Source organism: Mirounga angustirostris, unplaced genomic scaffold, assembly GCF_029215605.1.
Source record: "Mirounga angustirostris isolate CCGP_5_RB_7025 unplaced genomic scaffold, mMirAng1.0.hap1 SCAF_3, whole genome shotgun sequence".
NCBI classification, from domain to species: Eukaryota; Metazoa; Chordata; class Mammalia; order Carnivora; family Phocidae; genus Mirounga; species Mirounga angustirostris.
The window spans coordinates 144,134,758-144,154,940 of NW_026991711.1; the positions used below are offsets into that span (position 1 = coordinate 144,134,758).

General features: G+C 40.3%; 1 non-coding gene across 1 annotated transcript; it reads left to right on the forward strand.

Moving 5' to 3' along the window:
* Positions 1 to 15,445: 15,445 nt before the first annotated feature.
* Positions 15,446 to 15,580, forward strand: LOC123839957 (U4 spliceosomal RNA). Its single transcript, XR_006789805.1, has one exon. It is a non-coding gene; the product is annotated as a U4 spliceosomal RNA (small nuclear RNA).
* The last annotated feature ends 4,603 nt before the right edge of the window (positions 15,581 to 20,183 follow it).

The following is a 20,183-nucleotide window of genomic DNA, read 5'->3' on the forward strand; positions in this document are numbered from 1 at the left end:
TTCAGAGCTAAGCATACTTGAGAAGTCACATGATTTTTGTGCTTCACTCCATTCACGTTTGGAAGCAAGTTGACAGGACCTTCGCAGGAGTAAGATATCTCTTACAGCAATGTACACCTGAGTGAGGACATTGTCATGCTAAATCAGGATCTTATTTTCAGCTTGATGTTTTCAGGGCTTTGCCTTTCAGGAGCCCTCCATTCACTGGACTCCTACAACTGAATGCTGATGTGCTGTCTATTCCTGGAGATGTTCTGCCCTGGGGTGTGCTTGAGTGGAGGATACTGCACGCATCCTGTCTTGTGTTTGTATCGGCTCCTACTGCTTCCTTTGATCAGTGGCTGACAAAATCTCTCTTGAGCTTTGTGGAGTGGATGAAGGCCATGTGTCTCAGCCAGAGTATTTGGAACTTGTTTTTTGGCATTGTCATAATGTTAATATTCTCTAGGAAGCTTTAAAACATGAGCACCAGGGCGCCTGGGTGGCTCAGTTGGTTAAGCGACTGCCTTCGGCTCAGGTCATGATCCTGGAGTCCCGGGATCGAGTCCCGCAACAGACTCCCTGCTGAGCAGGGAGTCTGCTTCTCCCTCTGATCCTCCCCCTCTCGTGCTCTCTCTCTGTCTCATTCTCTCTCTCAAATAAATAAATAAAATAAGAAAAAACAAAAAAACATGAGCACCAGGCCATAGGTACATGGAATTCTCTGGTGAATACTGGCTGGGACAGCTGACATATGGGTTATGTTGAATCCTCAAAAGCATATACTGTATCACTTTCTTAAGCTAGGAGGGCTGTAATGACTCTCTTGGGACAAATAAACATTTCCTGTGAGGTCCCTATTTGCTTAATTGCTAGCCTTGAGTTTTAAAATCCTTGCTACCCTAAGTGAACTCATTTTAATAAAATAAAAATTTTCAGCTCTTTTATTGGTGCTTGTTGGAGAAGGCAAAGATCAAATGGGAATTGAGGAAGAACTTGTTCTCTCATTGAGGCAACATTTGTGAGGTAAAATAGACCAGGGTAAGTGATTAAGAGTGAAGATTCTGGAGCCAGACTTCCAGGCTTTAAGTCCTAGCTCTACTACTTGCTTGCTTTAAATCTTGGGCTACTAAGGCAAATAAACTCTCTGTATCTCTGTTTCCTCATCTACAAAATGGGGATAATGATAGACTGAATGAGCTAATGCTTATAAAGCAATTATTTTTTGCATATCAAAAGTACTTAATAAATGCAACTGTCCATTGGACAGAGCCCCATGCTGGTACTCTTGTTAATTTCAAGTGATCATCTGCCTTCAGAACTAGGTTGATTCTACAGGCCTAATCCATGATTCTCCTTCTTTCTTGAGGCTGGTGCTAAATGGTTTTCTGATGCTAGATAAGGGGTGTGAAACCCAAATACCTACTTGTCCTTGTTTATAGAATGTAGATTAATTCAATGCTGCTTATAGCTATGTTGGGAGAAAAACATAAGACCATTTTTATAAACACTTTCAGCTCCACTGGGATGGTGTACAGCAGGACCAGAAAATGATCTGTATAATAACTTGACTTATTAATCAAAACTTTCCCAAAATAATAACATTAATGCCATGATATGAGACACTTTCTAATCAACACTTTTTTAGCATCTAGATCCCTGAATCACAATAATATGAAATGTTATTGAAATATAACTGATTCCCAGATTGTGTCCACTAAAATATTTGATTTTGGTCAGTAATTTATTACAAACAAAACTAAAATTCACTTGCTTTTTTATTTCTAAGTTACCCCACCTAGTTCCAAAAGGGATTTAAGAATACTGAAAAGCGCTTGTTGAATATGTTCAAAAAATAGGAGTTACTAGCTTTTATCATCTGTGGCTTTCAGTATTAATACTTGATGGAAAGAAGTCAGTGATATTTTTCTTCTCAGTTTCATTTGAACACATCTTTGCTGCATGTGTTACTCATTATATCCAACAGAAACTGGGTAAGAAACTCTTTCCTAAAGAACAGAGACTTGTTAGAAAACTTGGATTAAATAGCCATGTTCTTTATTTTTAGATTATGAACTAACTATAAATTGACAGCAAGTGGTCATGTTATTATAGTCTTTGACACCTCAGGGGAGGCCCTTCTTTCTGACCCCACCCAATCTTCAGTTCCTCTAGTGTGTTTGTGGTTACTCTTTTCGTAGTTCAATAACCGGGTTCCTTAGACAAGAGATGAATGTGGGGGGCGGGGGGATGAGAGGGTGTTTTCCCTTCATACATACCAGGACGTTAGTACATGTTGGTGATAGTCTATGTTTCTTTGCTACAGAACATAATAAATTTGAAGACAATCGAGGGAGTATAGGAAACTTGGGTCATAGTCCTACCATCCAGTTAACTGTGGGAACTCAGACCACTTTGTTTTCTTCAAACCCTGCTCTTCATATGTTAAATGAAGAGGATGAGCTGGTACTAAACTCTCCTTTCTGACTGTTGTACAGTGATCGTAAGATACTAGGAATCAGCAGAATTGTAGATCCTATAGCAGTTATTTTACACCTTGAGTGGATAATTCTTTAAAGTTATGTTTACTTTATTCATATAACACAAAACCAAAATATGGAGGTTTTAATATATTGGATATCTGATGCAGATATAACCAAAGCTTTTCATTCTGTTTTGTATCACTTTAGTGTCCTACTCTTATTAATATGTGCCCCTTGACTTCTATTTTACTCATTCTTGGAGGTAGGTGCATTTATGTATTTATTTGTTTTTTGTATAAAGTGGGAACATATAAGTGATTGAGAAGGAATATATTCTTGTCAGGCAAGTTGCTAAAAATTAATATGCATTAATTCAAGAAATTTTTATTCAGTAATCTAGTAAATAGGACTAAAATAATTCGTAACACATGTGGCTTGCCTCAAAGAAGCTTATGGTCTAGTGGGAATACAGAAAAGTAAATGGATAATTATAAAACTGCACAATACAGGTGATGGTTGGGGAAAGTATGGAGTGCAAAATGAGCATAGGTGGGCACCTAATCCAGCCCAGGGACATCACTGTGGATGTCCCAGAAGACATGACATGTGAGTGGATGACTGGAGTTAGGCAGAATATGGGATTCTTTCTGGCAGAGTAAAGCAGCATGTACAGGAACCTAGAGGTGAGAGAGAACCATAAATGTCCAGGAACTGAAAGTAATTTATAATATGTATCTGAGGGGGAGGGGGCAGCAAGAAGAGATGAGGCTGCAGAGGAACGCAAAGAATTTGAGTTTGATCCTGAGGGCAAATTGGAGGGTTTCCACAGAGGAATAACATATAATACTAACATTAAAAAACAAATGAAACAGGGGCGTTTGGATGGCTCAGTTGGTGAGGTGTCTGCCTTCAACTCAGGTCATGATCCTGGGGTCCCAGGATCAAGCCCCAAATCAGGCTCCCTGCTCAGTGGGGAGTCTGCTTCTCCCTCTCCTTCTACCCCTTTCCCCCTACTCATGTTCTCTCTCTCTCTCTTTGTCTCTCTCTCAAATAAGTAAATAAAATCTTTAAGAAAAATCAAAACAAATGAAACGGAACACTGACTGCAGTATGGCAAATGATTTGGATTTGGAGTGGAGCAGAACTGGAGGCAAGGAGATCAGAGTGCTGTATCAATAAGCTAAGGTAGAGGTAATGGTAGCAGAACCAAAAGGGGAAGCACTAAGGAAGAAGAAAAGATGGATTCAAGGAATATTAAGAAGATAAAATCAGTAGGCTTTGATGATTGATTCATTTAAAAAATATTTATTGGATTTCTGTGTCCAAACATTATGGAGTAGCTGGTGTTAAATATACCTGCTTGCTGTTAATAACTATGAAATTGGTATATGTGCTGCTGAAGCGAGCACAATAACTATGAAATTGGGACAAAATAAATAAAATAGTATCTGCAGGTATTACATAGCAGCTCAGTGTTGGGCTACAATGCTTGGGAAAGGGGAAACACATGAGGTCAGCTCTAGATTCACATAGTTCCTCCCAAAGGACATTGTCCAGACTATCATGTGGGGAGAGAGAACTCAAGAGAGCATCAGTTTTGCCAAATGAAGGATGTGTTTGTGGCTGTTCCGTTGGCTGATATTTGGATTTAGGACATCAAATATGGGAGACCTGCAGAGAAAAAACTCAAGAAATCTGAGTGGAAATTCTTCTCAGGTCCATGGTCAACTCCAGGACTATATACGTGTGGGTCAGAATTCCAAAAGGTCTGGAAGAGAGCCTTCTCCAGAAGGATGAGAGCTAAGGAGATTTCAGTGCAGGGAAGATGTGGGAGTGAGAGCCTACCCAGAGTGAGGATTCCCTGATGAAACCCCTAGACAGTTAATTGGATCCTAGAAAGCACATGGCAGGAGTATTATGTCTTAAGAGTGAAAGAAAAATGAGAATAGAGTATCCTAACAAAGCCTAAAGCCAACTTTCAATAGGATAAGCTACATCTGCATCTGCAGTAATGTTGTTGCCCTGTCATAGACAAAATGCAACCATCTTGAGGAGAGGACAAATCGTGCAGAGCCTCCAACATGTATTATCCCCAAGGCTGAGCATTCAATAAAAAATTATTACACGTGCAAGGGGGGAGGAAAAACATCCGATAATCAGGTGACATGACTATAAAAGTGAACCTAGAAATAGTGCTGACAAGAACTTTATAGAGTTTCCTATATGCAGATACTAGTTCAGCTGTGTGCAAGACAATCTCTGAACTCCTACAATTTATATCTTAGAGAAAACAGACAATAGACAAGATGGATCAGTAAGATATTGAGTATGTTAGATTATGAAAAAATGCTTTGGAGAAAAAGAAAGCATGGCAAGGAGATAGGGAGTATTGAGAGGGTGGGGTTTATGTGGGGGGCCAGGAAAAGCGTTAGTGTATTGGGCTGATGGAAAGGGAAATTAAAAGATGACAATCATGTTTTGGGCTTGTACTTTTATATTGCCTGGAGATGGACAACACAAGAGGAGGAGCAGAATTGTTTGTCAGAAGATGCTATTTTGAGAATGTTTAGTGTGAGATGTTGGTGAGGCTTTAATTGGACACAAGAATTTGGAGAACAGGAGATGTCTGTTCTAGAGATGTTAATTTGGAATTGATGAGCATACGATAACAGCTATGACTAACAGATAGTGTAAAATGAGAAGGGAAAAACATAAAGTACTTCAGAATTTAAAATACAGACATGACCAAATGAAGGGTGGCAAGTTCAGGCAAAAAAGACCGGGCCCTGTGCAGAGACCACTTTCAAAGATGATTTGGTGAATTGAGACTGTTCCCCAGACACACCCTGAGAAGAACAAGCTGAGAATGGCAGGACCATATTAAGGAAGGTGACACATCAGTGTCACCTCCAAAACAGTAGATTGCCCCTTCTAGGACACTTGGATTAAATGTGGGAAGCAGGCTGCACTGATACCCATGAAAATCTCAGACCCTGCCAGGTTCACTGTTGTCTCCTGTATTGTCACAACTGGAAATATAAGCTCTTGGCTGGTACCTCTGGGGACACCTTTCAGTTCAGAGTGCCTGCCTTCCACAACCTCCACCCCAGCATTGACCAAAGACTAGGATAGAAGGAGTCTCAGAGGGGGATATCCTTGGGACCTTTGTAGCAAGACCAGGTTTCTATGAATGGGGAGGCGGGGGAATGAGCCTCACCCAGGGACAGGTCCCCCTGTGCCTGACACACACATGCAGAAGAAGGAAATGGCATGGCCCTGCCATGACCCTCCAGGTGTGCTATAGGGCCCGGTGAGCCGAGAGAGACCTGAGCTCCAGGCTGCAGTCAGCTGGTCAACATCCCCCATGTACTGTGTAAATAGCCTCCCTTTCTCTGCATCAAGCAGAGCAAAGGAAGGCAGCCTGCTGCCCCCCTCCCCCAGACCAACTGATGTTAGCCCCAGTTGCCAGGTGCTGGTTTGTATTGGAGACGGAACCCTCCTTGGGGTTCCGAGTGGTCCCCGGTGGCCCAGCAGACACTGGCAATCGGAGGCAAAGCTTGGAGGTCCTTCGGAGACATGGAGGGCCAACTGGTGACCACCAAAATGTCTCCCCATCTGGTCCTGGAGCAGCTGTGGACTGCTCTGGTGGTGATGTATGAATGTGTGACATGTGCCAGGAGTCTCTGGGTTTCACCAGGAGATCCTGGTGTGCACTGTGGTGATGGCATTCATAGTAACCAGTCAACACGGTTTAATGAGAGGAGACGGACTGCTGAGGAGGTGTTTTGCCCAAGATGAAGTGTCTGGGAAAGGCGTGGAGGAGATGGGACCAGAGACACAAGCTTGTGAAGCCCTCATGTCATCTGTGGGTAGAATGGAAATCCCAGCTGGTCTTCGGTGCAGCACATGGTGCAACTGCTTAAGGAAGGTCAGAAAAGCCAGCCTGCTAACCTTTGCCAGGTGAATGATGGAAATCCTGTCTTGGGAGCATCATGGGACCATGGAGAACCCCCTGGGAGGAAAACAACAGATGACTCCAATGACAGCCCTGATCTGCAGGGACATCCAGACCCACTGGTCCAAGAAACCACCAGCTAACTGCAGGTGCAGAGTTCAGGCAAAGGCAGAGGAGAAAGGAAGGCAGGTGCTCCAGAATCCAGGGGGACAGCGGGACACCAGCAAGGATGGGAGGCAACTCCAGACCCTGGGCAAGACCATGCTGAAGATGCTGCATGTGCTGGAGCTCATGAGATGTCATGCGGAAGGTGGGGGTTCAGAAGGAGAGGAAGCAGGAAGGCAGAGACTGGCAATGGCCCTGTCCACCTGTCAGCAGTCCCTCAGAAGGGCACCACTGACCATGGCGACTTCAATGTGCCCTTGGACGGTCCCGACACAGAGAAAGAAGAGCTGTCCAGGGAACTGTGGAGGAAAATCAGAGGACTGCAGAGCTCACAGGACAAATAATGCACCTCCAAGCTGGGGAAGTGTCTTTGCCCATTGAAAATGCCCAGCTGGAAAGTGAGATTCAGAAGCTCCAGCTGAAGCTCCAAATACAGCCTGAGATTTGTGGAGAGCATGTCCTGTAACTAGAGAGAAAGTGGGCTGAGGAGGAAACACACCATGTGGAAATGGAGAAGCAGCTCCCCAAGGCATGCAGGAGCAGAATGCCATCCATCACACCTGCAACCTCTACAGGTAGATGGCCGATGACCTGGGTAGAGAGTTGCAGAGAACCACCTCCTCTCACGAGGAGGAGGTCCTTCTGTGTGAGGAGGGAAGTCAGAAGAGCCAGAGGGCCACTCTGTTGGCAGAGAGAGAGCTCCAGGAGCTGAGGAGAGAAAGCCACGGCCTTAGGCAGAGGCCCCATCGGGCCAAGGGTCCAGCCTGTCCCTCATGCACCTGCTGCTCCGCCTGCAGCCCTCGAGGGCCAGGGGCTCCCCTGCGTCTCCAGGTGCCCCAGGAGAAGCACGGGTGCACTGGCCAGACTCTGACTCAGCTTCCCAGTAGCCAGGCCCTGGACGCCCACACCCAGGGCACAATCGCTCCTGTGCTTCACCCCCAAGCCATGGCCATTGCTTTTTAAGTTTAGGTCAACCCTGTTATTTAGTTGATGCTACATAGTTCTCAGTGACGTTCCCTCTAGCAGATGAGTGTGAGATGGTATTTTTCAGTAAGTGTTTATTAAACATAAAATAAAATAAAATAAAATACAGATATGAGACCTAAAAGTGTATCAGTGAGACTAATAAATAACTGGATAGATGGGATAATCCAGTAGAATACATTGTCATGGAAGTAAATGTTTTTCCAGGAGGAAGTGGTCAGCAATACCAGGCACTGACAAATCAAACCATTTTCTTGGATTTAGAAACAAAGAACTTGGTAAAAATTGATGAGACTTATGATTAAAACGTGAGGCAGGATTCAGAGGGCATTGAGATGAGGAGAAAATAAGAGGTATATTTGTTAAGATATAAACAACTCTGAATCTGGCTTTTAAGGGCGCTAGTTGAAGAGGATTGTCAGGTTCTGGGAGTGAGAAGAGTGTGTGTGTGTTAAGAATGAAAGACTTAAACACATTTAAGTGTACTTATACTTTTCGAAGGACTACTTAACTATGCAATGTAGATGGGAAAAAGATGAGAGCATGATGATGTCTAGATTAGGTACATGGTATTTTAATTTCTAGGATGATTCTCTAGTGGCACTCTTGAGTCACAGAGGAAAATTTTAACTCTTGTTTCACAGTTACTCAAGTGATATTAATGTCAAATCTTGCACACCAGAACTTCTAGCTTTATCTCAGATTTTCTCTCATTTAACTAGTTATAAGTAGTTTTATTTAAAATATTTAAAAAGATACAAACTTTATGGCAATTTTTCTTTAACATTGGCTCAAGTGAAATTTTAGTGTAGCTCAGTTTATTTATATCTGAAATTAAACTAAAAACATTGCTGCAATCACTGTGAGATTGGAATCTCAAAATTAATTTTAAATGGATGCATCTTTTGTTATGTACATAGTTAAACTTTCCTTTGTGTTTACACACATTATTCTTTGAACAGAATCTTTAAAATGTTTTTCTGTCTTCTTTAACTACTGAGCCCAAATTACAATCACTGGTATGTTAGTCAGTAATTGAGTATTTCCAAAACTTTTAAAGATTTATATGCTAATGGAATTTCTTCTATTAATGGATGTATATGGACAATGTGTACATACTTTTAGAAGTCCATTATCTTCATTATTCAAGTTCAAGTAAGAAATATTAATTCATGATGGTCCTGATTAAACTTCCAGGAATAAAGTGATAAAACATCCTAATATTTCTGAGAATTTGTGCCATAATACCCCCCCAAAAAAGGAAGTTTTGAAGGACATTTTTATGTTAGTGGAAATGAATTGTGACGAAAACATACTCATTGAATGTATTAAAATCGAATGTATTAAAATGGGCTTGCTTCTGACAAGATAGACATCAGTACTAAGAACTGATAATTATTACAGATTTACTAATAGAAATACATATTTTTTCAAGGCTCACCAGCTGATGTTTGAGGCATTCAATTTTTCAGACTAATTTGGGAATTTTTTCCTGAGTTTTGATGGTTTTACAGACAGTTTGTTATTCATCTTGATATCTTCTGCACTGAAAACAGCTTGTTATCCTAAAGTGTCTCTTTATTCATGAATGGAGATCATCAAGAAAGATAAACTATTTCAACAAGTCATTTTGAAGAACTAATTATTGTTTTATTATACTGCTGGTGCTCAAAGTGATCATATGATGCTTAGGCTATCTTGGTTCTGATAAACTTGAAAACAACCAAAAGAATTTAGTGGGAATAATGGCACTCTCTTATGTTGCTTGAGGGAGTGTATTGAACAGGGTGACTTGCTGTGCTCTTCAAACCAAGAGGGGAGATTATTCTTAACAGGGCACAAAACCAGATACTGATCTGTGTTCAGTTTAGCATTTCTGAAAGTCTAAAAACATCTTGAAATATATAGTTTAGTATGTGGTTTATATTTCATGAAGTTTATATTCTAAAGACAAATATGATTCATTACTTGGGAATTAAAGTCAAATTTTCACCTCAATAGGCTAAAGGTAGTTTAGCACCTAAATACCTCTTGTGAAGGAACTTACATGATTGACCTGGTGTAATGGAGTATTTGGATTTGAAGTTAGACTCCCAAACTTTTCCTTATGTGGATGAAGGCTGAAGGAGAGAAATACACATCTTTTTTACCCTGCTGTCCAGTAGTTGTTTTCATCTGAGGTGTGGTTGCTTTCCAGCCACAGGTGGTCTGACCCAGTGGCCGTGCCTCCCTATAAGTCATTAAACCAAGGCTACTGAAGGGAAAGCTTCACCCTCCCTCCCTCCCCGTCATATCTTATCAAGAGTACTAGTGGGTTCTTTGTCTTATACTTTCAGGCCTTTTTGGAGGACACTAAATAGCCATGCTCTCAAGAAATCAGTCTCTGATTTCCATACAAGGACTAGGTCTGATATGGGGAGTAAGAGTCAGTCACTATACCTGCCGCTGGGAAGGTATTTTACACAAGATCTGCTGGATTATAATTTTGTGCTGCTTGGAATGGAGGATCTGAGCTTTATGTCTTTTTATATCAGTTTCCATGTGTCCCCGGATTTTCCTGGAGTTTTGTGGAAAGACATATTAAAGAAAATTACAGCTCTTTACAACTCTTCTGTGTGCATAAAAGTGACTAATTAATCCTTGGTGTTGGTGGGCCCAAGAGAATGAGTGTACCAACAAGTCATCCAGTCAGGCATGACCAGTAATAAAGGAACCAGAAACGTGTTCTTGTAATTTAAAGCCAAACCTGACTTCAGTTTAAAGACAGCTCCTGATCTAATTGTGGCCTTGCTTATGGTAGTTAATTTTATGTATCAAGTTAACTGGGCCAGGATGCCCAGATAGGTCAAACATTATTCTGAATGTTTCTGTGAAGGTGTTTTATGGATGAGATTACCATTTAAATCTGTGGACTTTGAGTAAAGCACTTTCCATAGATGGATGAGTTTTATCCAGTCAGCTGAAAGCCTTATTAGAATGAAGATTGACCTTCCAGGGCAAGAAGGAATTCTGGCAGCAGACTGCCTGTAGACTCAATTTGCAATTCTTCCCTTCGTCTCCAGTCTGTTGGCCTCCTCCATTAGATCTGGGGTTTGCCAAGCCTCCACAATCAGGTGAACCAATTCCTTAAAATAAATCTCTCTATTTACATATATCCTGTTGCTTCTGTTTCTCCGAACAACCCTGGCCCATTATGTAATCATACCATTTCCATAATGCCTGGCATATGAGAGGAACTTAAAATTATTGAATGAATTGATTAATGAATAAAAATATATACCTGGAATTTTATTTGAAAAAAAAATAGCCCAATATTGAATCTTGAGGTGATAAAGAATGGTTCTTGACACCTTTGAATCCAAAAATTGAAACTAAGGTGCAACCTTCCTTGCACATTGTTAAACTTGGCTTCAAAAAGATGTACTAGTTTAGGGAACAAAAGGTCTGCATTCTAGTCTTGGCATTGCTTATCATTAGCTTTGTGACCCTTGATCTCTCTAGGTCTCCAGTTGTTTCTTCAACGGTAAAATGACAGATGTGAGTAAGTTGATTTTTCAAGTCCCTTCGGTTGTAAAATGTCTTAATTCTGTAATTTCCTCTTTTTTTTTTTTTAAAGATTTTATTTATTTATTTGACAGAGAGAGACATAGTGAGACAGGGAACACAAGCAGGGGGAGTGGGAGAGGGAGAAGCAGGCTTCCCGCGGAGCAGGGAGCCCGATGTGGGGCTCGATCCCAGGACCCTGGATCATGACCTGAGCCGAAGGCAGACGCTTAACGACTGAGCCACCCAGGCGCCCCTGTAATTTCCTCTTATGGACCCTGCTACTGTGGTTATTCTGAGTGTATCACTAAATCCCATGGACTCCACTAACCAGCTGCCAATGCAGTGATATCGTAGGGCACATCAAGTCCTAAGAGTTACATGGTTAAGGGAGAAATAAGAGTGCTGTCACTGAACGCTACAGTGTTTCCTCTCCCCAGTAGGCACTGCAGAGAAAACTTGGAGACAGCAGAAGTTTACTACATTTACAATTGACAGATGAATGTTAAAATCCCTCTCACATTTTTCTTTGAGAGTAAAGGAAAGAAGGCCGCATCACTAAATTGTATCATGAATAAAAGTTCTCTCATTTACATTCATTGCCTTGCCTGCCCAGAAACTTGGTTATTTGGCAGCAACTTAATGTCTGGAGAAAGCTATAGGTTATTTTGCAACCCACATTTAATAGTATTGTCTAACAAATCTGATTTAATCTTTTCATTTTGTTGTCAATTTGAGAGTACAACACCAGCTCTAAACGATAAAATTTTAATGACCTGAACAATACTTTATGTTTAATCTCCAAACATATTTCTTTTATAGAAAATTCTGTGAATTTTCTGTCATATACATTGAATGGAGACATTCATCTGAGCTGAAAAAGAAAAGATCATTGCAATTGTGAATCTTGTCAAAGGACAAATGAAAATGTGTTCATTTTGGAGAAGGCATAAGTTACAAAGTGCCTGCTTTTATTAAAAATCACGGTAAAAAAATTAAATATCAGCAAGATCAACATTAATTGGAATCTCAGGGTTTTTTCTCCCCCTAAAATAAAGTTGCTTTTTTGTTGTTGAAAACTCAATACTTGATATCGGAAGATAGAGACAAAAGAACATTTCAAATAATGAGAATCCCACCCACCCAACAATAGCTATGCTTAATGCATTGGTGTTTATTTTTTCGTAAGGTTTTTTATATACACCTGCCCCCCTTCCCAACTCACAAACACAAATCTGCACATAAACCAGATGTCTTCAAGACTGACTAGTCTGGAGGTGCCTGGGTGGCTCAGTCATTAAGTGTCTGCCTTTGGCTCACATCATAGTCCCAGGGTCCTGGGATGGAGCCCTGCATCAGACTCCCTGCTCCGCGGGAAACCTGCTTCTCCCTCTCCCACTCCCCCTGTTTGTGTTCCCTCTCAAGCTGTATCTCTCTCTGTCAAATAAATAAAATCTTAAAAAAAAAAAAAAAAGACTGACTAGTCTGTGACATCAAACTGAGGCCATGTCTCCTCTAATATTAAAATTATGAACTTCCAATCCTCCACATGACCATAGTTATAGAACCCTTGTCTTTCCTTGCATCTTAATGTTTTATGGGATTGGCCAAGAATTCCAATGTTTTTGACTCAAGCTGGAGGAATCCTCTCATGCATCTCACCTTGATGCAGAACTCTGGCCAGCCCCTGGAATGCCCCATTTGCCTCCCTGTACCTACTTCACACAACGTTTCCTTGGTTTGAAGGAGAAGGAGGCACCTTCCCTGGGTGTTAAGTTCAGTTATGGACATGCCTCTCCCAACCTGATAAGCCCCAGAGAATTTTTTTTTTTTTTTCTTCTCAAGGTACACTTCTAGGTACTCAAGTGACTGGATCAGGCGTTAGCTTTACACTATTGGCAAAACCAAGTCTCTTCTGATGGCATAGGTCAAGTGTTGAGAGAAGACCCTAAGTCCAGACCTGCAGACTGTAGCTTCCTAGGTTTTTTTTTTCCCAGATTCCAGTTGTTCTTTCTTCCATTCAGGTCTCAGCCAGGGCGCCCCCTGCTTCAAAAGAGCAGATATTTGAATCACAAAATGAACTGAATTTTAACATAGATCCTTTTTCTTCTAGAAATTATCTTGACTCCTATGTAAATTTGTGGATATCATTGAATACCTGGGGGAAGGGGCTCATCTGCTTCACCAGTCAAGAGCATCTCAGAGATGGGCCTTGCCTTGCCAAATATACCTAATTATCATTTTTTCCTCTGAACATTAGCTAGGTACTGGTCTTGCAGAAATGTTTCTGCTAGGGAAGATGGGTAGCATAATGGTTACATAAACAACCACTGGATCCAGATAGCTCACATTTAAAGCTCTGCTCTATCATTTGCTGGCTGATGACCTTGTGAAATTTACCCAACAGCTGTCCCCATCAGTAAAACAGGGCTGATGACAATTGTACCTTTCTCATATGTAGTTATGGGGACTAAATGTATGAATACTGTTTAACATTGTTCCTGGTTCATAGTGAGGGCTCAGTTAATATTAGCCATTACTGCTTCAGTGATTGTAATAATTAAAAGGGCTTCCAAAAGTTATTCCATCCAGAACAATCAAAAGAGAAGTATCATTACTGAAGCTAAAAAATTGATAGTAAATTTTAAATATCACTTTTCCATTATATAAAAAAATAAAGTCTTAATCCCTTGGTGCCCTGTTTTGCACCATTTAATTTTAAATGTTGTTTTTTTAAGCCCATACATTTTTGTAGTTTTTCTATAACTCCCCACAATATATTGTGAAACTCTTCTCCTTGTCAAAAGCTATACTTCTATAATATTTTTAAATTTATTATCCTATTTATAGAACTATATTTTATCAATCACTTCTTGTTTTCTTGTTTCCAGTGTTATAAATGTTAATGAAAGAAGGTCTCATGAGTAGGTGGTCACATGGCTTCTTAATTATTTTTTTGAGACAAATACCAGAAAAGAAATTTTAAAGCTTTTAAAATATACTGCTAAATTGCCTCCAGACACTTACTAGTTTATACCAGTCAGTGGCCCTGCCCCTTCACCAATAGAGAGCACTTAAAAACTAAATGTTTAATAATTTGATAGAAAAAGCATGTTGCCATATGTGTATTTCTTTACTAATAGGTTGAATGGTTTTTGTAATAGACTTTTTTTTAAAGATTTATTTTAGAGAGAGAGGAAGAGCGTGGCAGGGGGGCAAGGAGGCGGGGATAAGGAGACGGAAAGGGAGAGACTCTCCAGCAGTCTCTGCTGAGTGCAGAGCCTTAGGTGGGGCTCGATCCCATGACTCTGAAAGCATGACTTGAGCTGAAACCAAGAGTCAGACACCCAACAAACTGAGCTACCCAGGCCCCCCTAGACTTTATTTTTTAGAGCAGTTTTAGGTTCACAGTGAAATTGAGAGGAAGAAATTTCCCATATATCCCAGCCCCCACATATACATAATGTCTGTCACTATCAACATCCCCCACTAGAGTGGGTACATTTGTCCCAATGATGAACATACACTGACACATCATTATCACTCAGAGTTCATAGTTTATATTAGAGTTCACTGTTGGTGTCACGGTAGGTTTTTTTTTTTTCTTTTTTAAAGATTTTATTTATTTATTTGACAGAGAAAGACACAGCGAGAGAGGGAACACAAACGGGGAGTGGGAGAGGGAGAAGCAGACTCCCTGCCGAGCAGGGAGCCCGATGCGGGGCTCGATCCCGGGACTCCAGGATCATGACCTGAGCCGAAGGCAGTCGCTTAACCGACTGAGCCACCCAGGCGCCCCTCACGGTAGGTTTTTAATCTATTCTTTTTGAGTTAGTTATGTTCCTAGCCTATTTTTCCTTTTTTTGCTTTTTTAAAAAGATTTTTTAATTTATTCATTAGAGAGAGAGAGCACGAGAAGGGGGGAGGGTCAGAGGGAGAAGCAGGCTCCCCGCCGAGCAGGGAGCCCGATGCGGGACTCGATCCCGGGACTCCAGGATCATGACCTGAGCCGAAGGCAGTCGCTTAACCGACTGAGCCACCCAGGCGCCCCTCACGGTAGGTTTTTAATCTATTCTTTTTGAGTTAGTTATGTTCCTAGCCTATTTTTCCTTTTTTTGCTTTTTTAAAAAGATTTTTTAATTTATTCATTAGAGAGAGAGAGCACGAGAAGGGGGGAGGGTCAGAGGGAGAAGCAGGCTCCCCGCTGAGCTAGGAGCCCGACGCGGGACTCGATCCCGGGACTCCAGGATCATGACCTGAGCCGAAGGCAGTCGCTTAACCGACTGAGCCACCCAGGCGCCCTTTCCTTTCATTGCTTTAAAAGAGCTTTTTATATAGCTTCGCGCAGCGGCAGTATCGTAGCCAATGAGGTTTATCCGAGGCGTGATTATTGCTAATTGAAAAGAGCTTTTTATATATATGTAGGAGAGTCACAAGTTTCCTTAGTGCTATCAGGAAAGAAGGAAATTTAGCTTATTAATTTTCTATAACTAGTCCAGTGTTTCCCATGAGCCCTCACTCTTGGGGAAGTGGACTGGTGAAAGTTGTGGAGAAGCAGAACTTAAATTTATCAACGAATGTATCTCAGGTCTAACTTAAACATTCGTTCTTTAGATTAATCTTAAGTACATGCTCAGACTTTAAGGTATACTTTCCTTCTCCTTGCTCTTTCACCAAGGCGATACCTGATACGTTTGTGTATTGGCAGGGATAGGTGTTTATGTGATCCCATAGGGTACGGGGGTAGTCTGACAAAGGGTACAAAGGTATTTGTGTAATCATCTGTGACGTTTATTATCTATCTAGTTACTTGACTCTCTGATGGAATCTTCTGTTGACGCTGAAGCTGGTCTCTTGCCTTGGTCAGTGTCTGGTGACCCCCTTGGCTGCCTCAGCTGGAGCCTTGTCACATTCCATCTAGCTCTGGCTTAATTTCTCCACTCTTCTGCCTTGGAAACATTTCTATCTTCAGCAAGAGCCAAAGGAAGCCTGGTACTATACACTCAGGCTCTTTTTCTTCCCAACCACTTCAGGAGGCCATTTTTGTCTTTTTCAGACTTTCAAGTTGGGAGTGGGGGACAAACCTTTCCTGCTTATGGCTTTTCTCTTTATCTTTCTAAAACCTCACTCCTGTCTGGGATTTTGGTTCAGGAGAGAAGAGTTAGGATACTTTTATCTGATTATTTACTTCCCCTACTTTTTTCTTTTCCACACTCAGGTAGGGTAGAATTGGCAGGTTTTCTTTCACTTCCTGTCTAGCTGGAACTTTCTTTGGAACTCCCCTCATATTCTGTTCCTGGAGGTGTTTTAATCATGGAAGGAGCCCTTTGCGCTGAATCCGCTAGTTTTGGCAATTAGAAGTGGAAACCTTGAGGCAACTACAAACCAGAGCCTATACAGGGCAAAATGCATTATTTTGATATTCCCCAGATACTATTCATTTTATAAATATATTTGTACATATAGAATCAGATGTTCAGATCAGATAGAATTGAGGTCTCTCATGTAGGTTACAAATGTTTATGCCCCATTTTTTCCTTTTCATAAAAAAGTTATGTTTCTTATAGTAGAGAAGTTCTACAGTTTCATGCAGTCAATCTACCAATTGCATGTTCTATGGTTTCTACATTTTGTAAAACTTAGAAAGCATTTTCCCTCATCAAGGAAAAATTATGTTCACATTTATTTCCTTCAAATATTTTTTGGCTCAATTTTTTTTTTTTTACTTTACCTGGAGGCATTTGGTATAAAGTGTAGTATAGCCATATATATTATATACATGATAGCAATCTAAATCTAAATATATATATTTATTTATAAATACATATATGTAAATACATATATTTGTAGATATACATATCTACACATGTATATATATTTAATAATCAACTCCAGCTCATTATATTTATTGAACAGTCCTTTTTTCTTACTAGTTTGAAGTATACTAAATTCTTATTTGCTTGTCTTTGTTTCTACCCTGTTCCATTAATATACCTGTGTGTTCCTTTCCTATTTCAACAGTATATTTTTAAAGCTAGCTTTGCAATATTTGAATATCTTTGTTCGCGCTCTTTCCCTCATTGTTTTCATTTTTCTGCATTTTCTTGGATTTTTCATGAATTTCATTCAAGAGATTTCTAGAATAATATTTACTTTACCCCAAAATTGATTGTCATTCTATTTGGAGTACATTAAATTTTAAGATCAAATTACCTTAAAAAAATACAAAATCTATTTTTTTGATAGAGCTTGTTAACACTCATTAATTCAGGGCATGGCAATAATTACCTGAATCTCTACCCTTCCCATCATCGAAAGTACAATTTAAAAATTGCCAGGTAGACTAAGGTGTCAAGGTTTATCTAGGCAACAAAACCCAAGAAAATATTTATGACTTAAATATTTGGGAATTGGACAAAAAATTGTTTTGCCTTATATTGTCTAGATAAATAATGTAAATTTATATATGTACATGTATGAATTCCAAGATTCCCTTCCTTCTGATTTCAGAAAGTGTTAGTGGTTTTCCGTTATTATACCTATCAAGTTCCAACACTTTACACTTTCATCTGTTTTAACAATTTCAATAACTGAACAAATAGGGTATAGAGGTTGACTATCAATTTTACCCTTGCTTTTGCTTTTTCCTCTTTTTTCTTATGTTTTAATTATATCAAATTTTTATGTGACCTCTAAATTATAGTTTTCTTTCAGTCAATATTATCCTTTCAGGCCTAAATTTATGAAAATAACCCCACATTAATCAATAGACTCATTTTCTCCTGTGAGTATGGATGGATAGATGGTTGTATTCCCTTTGAACTAAATCTTTTCTCTCAATAACTATCTATGGTATGTACCTTGACAATGAAGATTGTGTTTATTGGAGGGACTTTAGGGTGTTGGATTTTGCACAGTCTCCTGTAATGACCTTCTGCACTGTGAAGAGTCAAGGTCAACTCATTGGCTACTTTGCCACTCTCATCCTTTGTGCCTTCCAAATACTTAGGTTTGAGTGAATTGAGAGGGACAAGGAGGGGCTGATGATTTGGGTGATGTGTGGAAAGTCATCTGTAAGAATTGTAGAAGTTTATAATCATTCATCTTAGAGCTCACAAGCAAAGTAAAGGATCTAGCCACTTGACACTTTTACCCCTTCAATGCTCTAAACATTTCTCTTGGCTCAGCATTGGGAAATAAAGGAGCAGACCAGCCAAGCTAGAAGGGGGAAAAATAATGAATGCGAAGGGATAACTTGACCTGAAGAGCATCCAGATTAGCCATTCCATCATTAGGTGCCACCAGTTGGAGGCAAGTGATTGTAAGTTTTCACTCATCTATAAAGATTTCTATGATTTTATTTTCATCTAAAATATTTTTACACTAATCCTTAGAATATTTAATTTTACAAAAAAAATAAAACATGATTTCTTCATATAAAGTTATATTCTATGCTTTTAGCACCTTAAGTTATTTTTAATGGAAGAATTATGTTATAAGTTTTAGCTCATGGCAATAAATTAGCAAAAACTGAGTTTACTTGGTATATCATAACCACCCACATTTAGCACAGGTGTTCAGCAAAAGATTTAGGAACTGTTTTGGAAGCTCTCATTAGCTGAGATAAATTGGCAGAATATCTATACTATTAAACTGTTCAAGTACATATTTTCTTTCTTGATCATTTTGTAGAGGTCTCATAAATATCCACAGCTGGCATGCTTGTCTTTCAGGAAGTTCTTAAATGTATCAGTAGCACTAAAGCCCAGTATTTTAATGGTTCTAAATGTCAGAGCAGTTGGCTGGCCATAGGACATTGAGCAAACCCAACAAAAACTCCAACCCACCAGATGAACCTCATTTCATCCCCAAGGCCCTTTTGTTTCTGAAGCAGTTCATGGGATCTGTATAGACCAGAGTGGTTTTTCCTAAGGGAACTAATTGCTTATAAGAACAATGATGAGGGGGCGCCTGGGTGGCTCAGTTGGTTAAGCGACTGCCTTCGGCTCAGGTCATGATCCTGGAGTCCCGGGATCGAGTCCCACGTTGGGCTCCCTGCTCATCACGGAGTCTGCCTCTCTCTCTGACCCTCCCCCCTCTCATGCTCTCTCTCTCTATCTCATTCTCTCTCTCAAATAAATAAATAAAATCTTAAAAAAAAAAAAAAAGAACAATGATGAGGGTAAATTTGAAGTCTACCATGACGTTTCAAGCAAGAGGAATTAAAATAGCAAAAATGCCACTGCAAAATATAAGTTATGCTGGAAGGGCTCTGGCTTCCAGGGAAAATCGTTATTTTAATCAAATAACGATGGGAAGGGTTCCACATAAAGATGTCAGATGTTACGATAGTGAGTTAACTTTCTGATTACTTGCCAGTGTGACAGTCTGAGAAGGCACAGGCTAGGAGAGGACAGAGGATGAGTTATCACATGCTGACACTCTGAAGCCACTTGGTCCCTGAATGGAAACATGAAGTTAGGATGTAGATGCAGAATGAGAGAGATGAACTACTGGAAAGGAAAATGCTTTCTTCACACTTGTGGCAAGGGAAACCCTGACCAATAGCATTTGGACTAAAGAGTTATACAGTGTTAAAAAAAAAATTATATAGTGTGAGTCAGAGAATAAAGAAGCCAATGTGAATATTTCAAACAGGGAATTTAATATTGGACACTGTTTACGTAGGTGATGTAAGGGCCAAGGAGCCCCATAGGAGATGGTGAGCAAATTCAGAGATTAACCACAGCAGGAAACCGCCAGACCCCTAGGACTGGAGGGGCGGAGGGGAGGTAGTGTTACTGGAGCCCAGAGGCTGGGACTGTGCAATAGAAGCTGAAACCACAGAATGAAGAGCTATTTGCTGGGAGATGGAATCAGAGAGGAGACTCAGTGAAGACTAATAACATCCTTGGAGGCAGAGAGAAGGGGAGAAGTACTCTGGCCTCACTCCTTAGCTGGCCCTCCAAACTTCCATCATTGCCTCCCATTGGCCAAGCCTACCTATATGCCAGAGGGCAAGGGAGCCTGGGAAATGTGTCTTCTTGTAACAAAGAGCACAGGAAGGGCACGAC